We start from the raw sequence: 8,526 nt of genomic DNA, 5'->3' as shown, positions 1-8,526 counted from the left end.
TACATACTAAAACAATAATAATCCTAACATGATACTATTAACGAACAACCCTAACATGATACTAATGAACATAAACAAGGGCAGACAGAACATGATAATTTGACGACCATGCTTAACTAGACTAGGCTAGACTGGACTTTAATAACAATAATATTATTTTAGTTGAAATAGACAATGGACCGAGTTTTCTAGCTAGAGGCTTCACTAAGGAAGACGAGGTACGGGCGCGACTCCGTAACCTCAGTGACCTGCGATATCGAGGAACGTTTGAATAAAAATAGGACACGGTGATCAATCCGGTCCGAATTAAAGGCCATGGGCTACCACCATGAACCCCAACTCCTGTTTGTCCGTCACTTTAGACGTGCACAGTCTAAAGCTATTGCTATTCAGTTTCACTTTACATGATTTACAAATTGAAACTCTGTTATGACTTAACAATCACATAAGGCATACAAACCACAGGTATTCACAACTGTTTTTATCTTGGAATTAAGTAAGTATCATAAAGGGATCAAAGAAGACTCATTCCAATTAAATCCAACCTTTCCTTTAATACTGATTAACCCCTCTATATGGGTATAAGGTTTCAACTTACTAAACAAGGTCCTCGGCCCTCATAAAGTAGTGAAAAGCTAAAAGGGAACAACAATCAACTGATCTGAATCAATATATACAAAGTAATCTAGTGTTCCCAATCAAACATGTTTGCATCAATCATCCATACTAACATGTTATAATTCTCGTAATGCAATATAGGTTCAATATGTCCATGCAACAGTATTAAACATGCAATTTCAACCTGGCTGAGTTCGTCGATAATATCAACATCACCAAGTTCAACAATACTATCAACATAGCCAAGTTCAACAACAAATTCAACATGGTTTCAACAATTAGCACACATTCCAAGCACACAGGTATGTACGTACCTTGTGTAAACAAACTGCAAGACCACTTTAATAATTCAAAAGTCGCCTAAGGAGAATTCTCCGCCTAAAACAACCAACAAGGATTCACAATCAACTTCTAAACATTCACAACAATAACAAAGCATTCTAAATACATCCTAAACATATTTAGAACTTTCCCCAATATCAAAACTTGAGTATTTGATTTCTTAGCATCATAATTATTGAATTAGTGATTGAAATTCGTTGAAAATTCTTTGCAAACATCGTACTTTAAATTTCAAGCATATAAATTTGTTTAAAAACTTCCCCAACACCAAATTACCACGCTTAGAATATAAAAATAATAGTTTTAATCATTCCAAATCATTCTACCATGATCCAACATCATTAAAAACTTAGAATTCCCGCTTTAACTAATTTAAATTCTCGTTTCAATCAATGTATGAAATCTGAAAATTAGTAATTTAATCATAAAATATTAAAATCTGAAATAAGTAAATAAATCTTAAAAATCATAATTTTAAATCACTCCAACAATATTTAAATTAATACATATGATATAAAAAAATTAGCTTTGGGTTTTAAGAGTTAACCGACGAGAGAGGACGACGGTGGCAGGCGGTGAGGCGCGGCCGGAGGCGGCAGCACTGCTCGGCGACAGCAAGGAGAGGGTGGCGCGACTCGGTTGCTGCTGCGCAAAAACCAAAACGAGCGAGGAGAGCAAGAGCGAAAAAGATCGTGAGAAGGGTAGCGAAGCTGCAAGAAACGAACGAAAGAGAAAGGAAGAAGAACGAAGGAGAAGAAGAAGGTTACCGTGCAGCTGGCGGTCGCGGCGGCGGTAGGTGGTCGGCGGCTGGGGCTGTGCGAGGTTCAAGCATAATCACGTGAGGAGGGGTGAAAACGAAGAAAGAAGAACGAAAATAAAAGGGGAACGAAAGAGAAAAGGAAGGACGACGGAGAAGAGCTTACCGGCTGTGACGAGGACGGTGGAGGTCCGGCGGGTGTATGGTGGCTGGCGGCTGGGCAGAGAGTACCAAGGTTTGAGGGTTTGCTAGTTTACGTGAGTTTGAATGAGAGATAGGTTTTGTTTCTTTTTTTTTTCTCTTTTGCGTTTTCACGTGAAGTTCAAATGGGGTTTTGGCTTTGTTTATTTTTTTTATTTTTGTTTTACGTGAATTAGAGTTAGAGAAGGGAGTATGGGGTTTATTGTTTGGGCTTTGCAAAAATGGGCTTGAACTAGGATTTGGGTTTTAGTGTTTGAGTCAAACCGAATAGGATTGTTTTCTAAATTCAATCGTGTTTTCGTAATTCGATTTCTTTTCAACGTAAAATTATAAAATTACTTTTGATTTCATAAATCGTTAAAAATATTTAAAATGTAATAAAATAAATATACGTTAATTATATATTTATTAATAAAACTCGTAAATTCTATTTAAATATAATTAACTATACATTAAAATATATTAATAAAATTTATAAAATTACGGGGGATTACATCAAGTGATCGGAACAGCTAGCTGGAGCAATGCTTCCGATCAGTGAGTTCTAATGGATATTGAACTCACAACTTACTCTTGACTGAACCTACAAGGTCACACCAATGACACGTAACATATCAACGGATTAAATGAATCAGAAATTCATTTAATAGCTTTTCGGGAATTAGTTGGAAACGTATTATACGATACAACCTTCATCGGAATCGTATATCGTATCGCGAATGTTCGTAAGCTGGGCGACACGAATAAATCGTATCGTACGACGGTGATTCGTCGAATACGAAACGATAAATAATATATCGGAAATATATTAAATCGCGAATACGAAGGGCATCGGAGTTGCCGGCCCGTCGAGCCAAGCACGTAAGCGTGCAAGGCCCAACGAGCCATCAAGCTCGCGAGCAATGGCGAGCAAGGCCAGCCCATTGGGCGAGCACGCAACAGCACGCACAACAAGCAATGCAGCGCGAGCGAGCAGGCCCACGACCCAGCTGCTCGGCGTGCGCGCTGTGGGCTTCGGCATGCAGTGTGTCGCTGGGCGGGGCTGTGTGGTCGTGTGCTTGCGTGATGTGGCCGGTCAAGGCCTTTGGTTCTTGGCCGGTTACATCACTTAATACAATAGGTTAATTGTATTATTCCAACACACAATTCATATTACTCAAACCCTAGACACAGAGAACCCTAATTCTCTCTGTGCCTCCAAAGTGAGTTCTTCCCAAAAGCAAAGTATCTTGATCGATTGTCTAAGCTACGATAATCAAGACGGATCTGAACGTGTCGGTGAACCAAGTAGAGGAACGAAAAGTGGAGTTCTTTGTTCGTGTTCGTTGACATATTATTGTGGAAAACACGCTTCGAATGTAAGTTTGCTTAATCTGTGCTTTATACATGTTTCCTGGCTTTGGGGATTGTTCCGCACATGTTATTATGTTTAACTACAGTGGTATCATGAGCTTTATGTATTCAAAGCATGAATTAGCATGATTTTTATTGTTTTTGCATCTGTCGAAAAAATTGGAATTTTTGTTGATTTTTCGGAATTTTTACGAATTATTGGATGAATTACGTAATAATCAGGTCCGAAATAAAAAATATTCGTTTTTTCGAGTTTTAAAACCCTAATTTGATTGAAAACGATTTTCTAAGATCAACTCATGAGAACAGAATTGCACAAACAGGCCTCGAAGTATCGTTTTTTGGGTGTTTCTGTTAATTTTTCATTAAAAATTAAAAGTGTCGGAGGAATTGCTTGAAATTTTGACACAATCTTGCTGGGTATATTCTTGATCTATGGTAAAAGTTTCAGATTTTTCCGATAAGTATAAACCCTAATTTTGCCTTTCCCCAATTCGTAAAATTTGAAACCCTAATTGAATTTTAATTAATTTTGGTTTAATAATTCGGTTAATTGGGAAAGGGGATATAATTTCATGGGTCATTGGCTAATTTTAAAAATTATTGGATTAAAAATTTGAATGGTTTCGTTAATTTTAATCGCACTTAAACCAAATTATTAAAAATCTGAAATTTAATTGTTTATGAACGATTTAAAGCTTCGGATTTTGTTAATTAAAATTTCAAACTTTAATGTTGATTCGTTCGTTCTTAAAAGTTTTAATATTGTTAGCCCTTGATTTAATAATTTTACGAAATTGGATTGTCGTTGGAATTTATTAAATCGTTAAAAATCGTTGTTTTTCGAAAATAAAAATCGTAACTTTTTGAAAAATAAAATTAATGCAAGTTCGTGAAATTAAATTAAATTTTAATTAAGTTGGTCCGTATCACGAACCAAGCACGAACACAAGTATGGTGGACGTATGGCTCGTCGAGCCATACGAGCTGCTGTGCTTAGGCCGAGCCGCATGCGACACTGGCAGCAGCAAATACGCTGCGTGCCTCGTGCGAGCTGGGCAAGGAAGGGGCAGGCGGTATGCTTGCGGGGGCTGCGACGAATGCACAACACGCAGCGTAGGGGCAGCAAGGCTGCGGGCACGCGCGCACTCGAGGGCCTTGGGATGTGCGAGCCTTGCTCGTGCGTCTCTTGGGCCACACGCAAGGCATGGGGCTGGGCGTAAGCCTAGCCCAACTACGTAATTGGACTTTTTTCGTTGAAAATTGTTTATTTCGTTGGGCTTCGTATATTTGCATTAATTTGGGCTAACGGGATATTTAATTTAATATTTTATTCGCTTGGGCCGGGCCACGAGTTTTAATTTAATATTTCATAATTAATTATCCGGAATAATTATTGGTTTGAGTGGGAGCCACTAAATGAAATTAAAATGAAATAATTATTTTAATTATTTTCGTAGGTCGCATTATTTTAATTAAATTCAATTTTAATTAGAATAAAGTCTAAGGATTAATAATTTGGAAATTGATTAATCTTTTAGGACGCGTTTATGTGAACGTGAATTTTAATTAATTCACGTAAATACTTGTATATTTATATGGGCCATTCGTTTTAGCACACGAATGGGTGAATGCATAGAATATATATTTTATGTAATGCAGGTACTCCAAGTGACTAGTATGGCCAAATTTAGGATAGTTAAATACGGTCTGCGTACCGTTCTATCTTTGAATGTAAAGTTTTAAATATGGTCTGCGTACCATGGAAATTTTGATGTAATTTATTATTTTCAAGTATTTCTAAGTTTAGAACTTTAAGTTAGCATTTGAACGAAGATTCAAGACGATACCAAGCTAACAAGGAGGTGATGAAGATTGGATGCTTCAAGACAAGATGTTTTGGGCCATACTAGATCACCATTTATTTATGCAATTAAATATATATATTATGCGTGAATGTATGTATGCTTTGCATGAACAGGTTGTTTCCTATGAATCGATTAGTTTTAAGTTCACTAAATAATCGAACCAACATAGAAACAACAAGGTCCAAGTAATATTGAGTTTAAAAATTGCCTTCCAAATCAACACTTACAAAAATATAGGGATCTAAGATAGCAGGTTTACGCTAAAGCGAGGTGCTTGTTGACTTAGGTGGTAAGGCGTCCTAAAGGAGCACGTTGATTGTGGTTACAACTCAAACAACAATGGCATTATGTTGTGGCAATAGGATAAATTATGGCATTAATTTATTAACCAAGAGTAATTTGGAGATTACTAGCAATAGGTTTTGCTTACCTAAAATCTTAAACTACTTAAGACATGCTAAAGCTGCTTAAGGATTTAGGACTTTTGGGGTCTTGGAATCGTTTCATTCTTTTTGGACCATGTTTTTGCTTTTTGCATGAATGAAATGTTTAATAGCTTTGATGATTGCGTGAATGCTTTTATTTCAAGTTATTGAATTGTATGAATGGTTATTTATTGCAAATTGTTTTCGATTGTAGTAATCAAATGGCCGCAAACAATAACACTTTCAACCTACGTTCAATTCTCGACAAAGAGAAGTTGAATGGCAACAATTTCCTCGACTGGCAAAGGAACTTACAAATAGTTCTTATGCATGAGGAAAAGGAATATGTCCTTGAGGAAGAGTTACCACAAGAGGCTGGGCCGGAGGTAACTCAAGCTGCCCTTAATCGTTGGATTCAGGCCAACAGGGATGTCAAATGTGTGATGCTTGCATCCATGAGTCCTGAACTTCAGAAAAAGTTCATTAACTCGGATGCTTACCAAATCATCTCGGAGTTGAAGAACATGTTTAAGGACCAAGCTAGAATCGAAAGATTCGAGACTCAGAGGTTGATCCTTGAGACTAAGCTCAAGAAAGGAGAACCAGTGAGCCCACATGTTCTTAAAATGATTGGACTCTTTGAGAACATGAGAGCTCTAGATTCTGACGTCTCAAATGAAATGGCTATTGACATCATTCTCCATTCGCTTCATAATGGTTATGATCAGTTCAAGTTGAATTACACCATGAACATCATGGAGAAATCTCTTACTGAGCTTCACGGTATGCTGAAAACCGATGAAAAGACGCTCAAGCAAGAGAACAGGCACGATATGCTTATAGTGCGTAAGGGCAAGAACTTCAAGAAATCAGGCAAGAATAAGGGCAAGAAGGGTAAGGGCAAGGCTTCGCCCTCATCCAAGTCCAACGGCGCCAGTTCTGGTAAACAAAAAGGGGCGACTCGTTCTCCTGCCAACTCTGAATGCTTCTACTGCAAGAAGAAGGGGCATTGGAAGAGGGATTGCTTGAAGAAGAAGGAAGATGAGAAGAACGGGAACGTTGCTTCTACTTCAGGTATGTATGTTATACATTGTAATCTTGCTAATTCTACTTCTTGGGTATTAGATACTGGTTGTGGCTCACACTTATGTTCCAATTCGCAGGGACTAAGGAGAAGTAGAAAGCTTGATAAAGGCGAGATGGATCTACGTGTGGGAAATGGAGCACGGATTGCTGCATTAGCCGTAGGATCTTATTTTATTTCTTTGCCTAGTGGGTTTGTTTTGGAACTAGAAAACTGTTACTATGTTCCTAGTATCACCAAAAACATCATTTCCGTTTCAAGTTTGGATTCTAAAGGTTTTAGTTTTGAATTTAAAGACAATAGTTGTTCTTTTTCTTTGAATGGAATGTTTTATGGTTCAGCACAACAAGAAAACGGTCTTTATGTGCTAGATACGAGAAAACTCATTTATAACATAAATACCAAAAAGGCTAAAACTGGTGATTTGGATCTCACATTTCTGTGGCATTGTCGATTAGGCCATATAAACATAAAGCGCATGAAATTACTTCAACGGAAAGGAATTCTAGAATCATTCGACTTAGAGAAGATTGATCAATGCGAATCTTATTTACTTGGCAAAATGACAAAGCAACCTTTCTCAAAGGTGGGAGAAAGAGCAAGCGAACTACTAGGGCTAATACATACGGACGTATGTGGGCCTATGAGTACGAAAGCTAGAGGTGAGTTCAGCTATTTCATAACGTTTACGGACGACTTCAGTAGATATGGCTATATTTACTTAATGAAGCACAAGTCTGAATCGTTTGAGAAATTCAGAGAATTTCAAAATGAAGTAGAGAATCAACATGGCAAGAAAATCAAAGCTCTAAGATCGGATCGAGGAGGTGAATATCTTAGCCACGAGTTTGATGACCATCTAAAAGAATGCGGTATTCTTTCTGAATTGACTGCTCCGGGGACACCTCAATGGAATGGAGTGTCGGAACGGAGAAACAGGACCTTACTCGATATGGTCAGGTCAATGATGGGTCAGGCTGAACTTCCTTTACAGTTCTGGGGACATGCGATGCAAACTGCAGCACTCACACTGAATCGTGCTCCGTTAAAAGCTGTTGAAAAGACTCTATATGAATTATGGACTGGGAAACTTCCAAAGTTGTCTTTTCTGAAGATTTGGGGTTGCGAAGAATATGTCAAGCGATTAATTTCGGACAAGCTACAACCTAAATCTGACAAATGTTTCTTTGTTGGGTATCCAAAAGAAACTATGGGGTATTATTTCTACAACAAGTCAGACAACAAGGTATTCGTTGCTCGTGACGGTGTCTTTTTGGAAAGAAATCATATTTCCAAATTGACAAGTGGGAGAATAATAGACCTCGAAGAGATTCGAGACGAACAACGAACTCAGAACTCTTTAGAAGCAGTTCAGATTGATGAACCTCCAAGGTCTTTAGAAGAGCCAGTGGGAGTAGTTCCTCAAAACGTTGTTGCCCCTCGTAGGTCAAATAGAACTATTTTTCAGCCGGATAGGTGGACAGGCGTCCTCTTGACTGAAAACTTAGATGTTCTCATATTGGATAGTAATGAACCTATGACTTACAAGCAAGCTATGACGATCCCAAGCTCCACTAAATGGTTAGAGGCCATGCAATCTGAAATAGACTCCATGTCTGAAAATCAAGTTTGGGATTTGGTTGATTTGCCGGATGGGTTCACACCTAGCGGATGCAAATGGGTCTTCAAGTTGAAGAAAGACAAAGATGGAATTGTATACATATACAAGGCTAGATTGGTAGCAAAAGGTTACAGGCAAGTTCACGGCGTTGACTACGATGAAACCTTTTCTCCAGTCGCGATGCTTAAGTCTATTCGGATAATCCTTGTGATTGCCGCTTTTCATGACTATGAAATATGGCAAATGGATGTCAAAAC

The 8,526-nt window shown here is 38.0% G+C and overlaps 1 long non-coding RNA gene across 1 annotated transcript; it reads right to left on the bottom strand.

Annotated features, from left to right (window-relative positions):
* Positions 1 to 871: 871 nt before the first annotated feature.
* On the bottom strand, positions 872 to 2,426 carry LOC130469270 (uncharacterized). The gene is made up of 3 exons (XR_008929701.1): positions 1,884 to 2,426; positions 1,508 to 1,773; positions 872 to 996 (listed from the first exon to the last, which is right to left on the bottom strand). It is a non-coding gene; the product is annotated as an uncharacterized lncRNA (long non-coding RNA).
* Between the last annotated feature and the right edge of the window lie 6,100 nt (positions 2,427 to 8,526).

Source organism: Spinacia oleracea, chromosome 3 (assembly GCF_020520425.1).
Source record: "Spinacia oleracea cultivar Varoflay chromosome 3, BTI_SOV_V1, whole genome shotgun sequence".
Taxonomy (NCBI): domain Eukaryota; kingdom Viridiplantae; phylum Streptophyta; class Magnoliopsida; order Caryophyllales; family Amaranthaceae; genus Spinacia; species Spinacia oleracea.
Note: the sequence above shows the minus strand (reverse complement) of the source record. Positions and strands in the feature narration are given on the sequence as shown.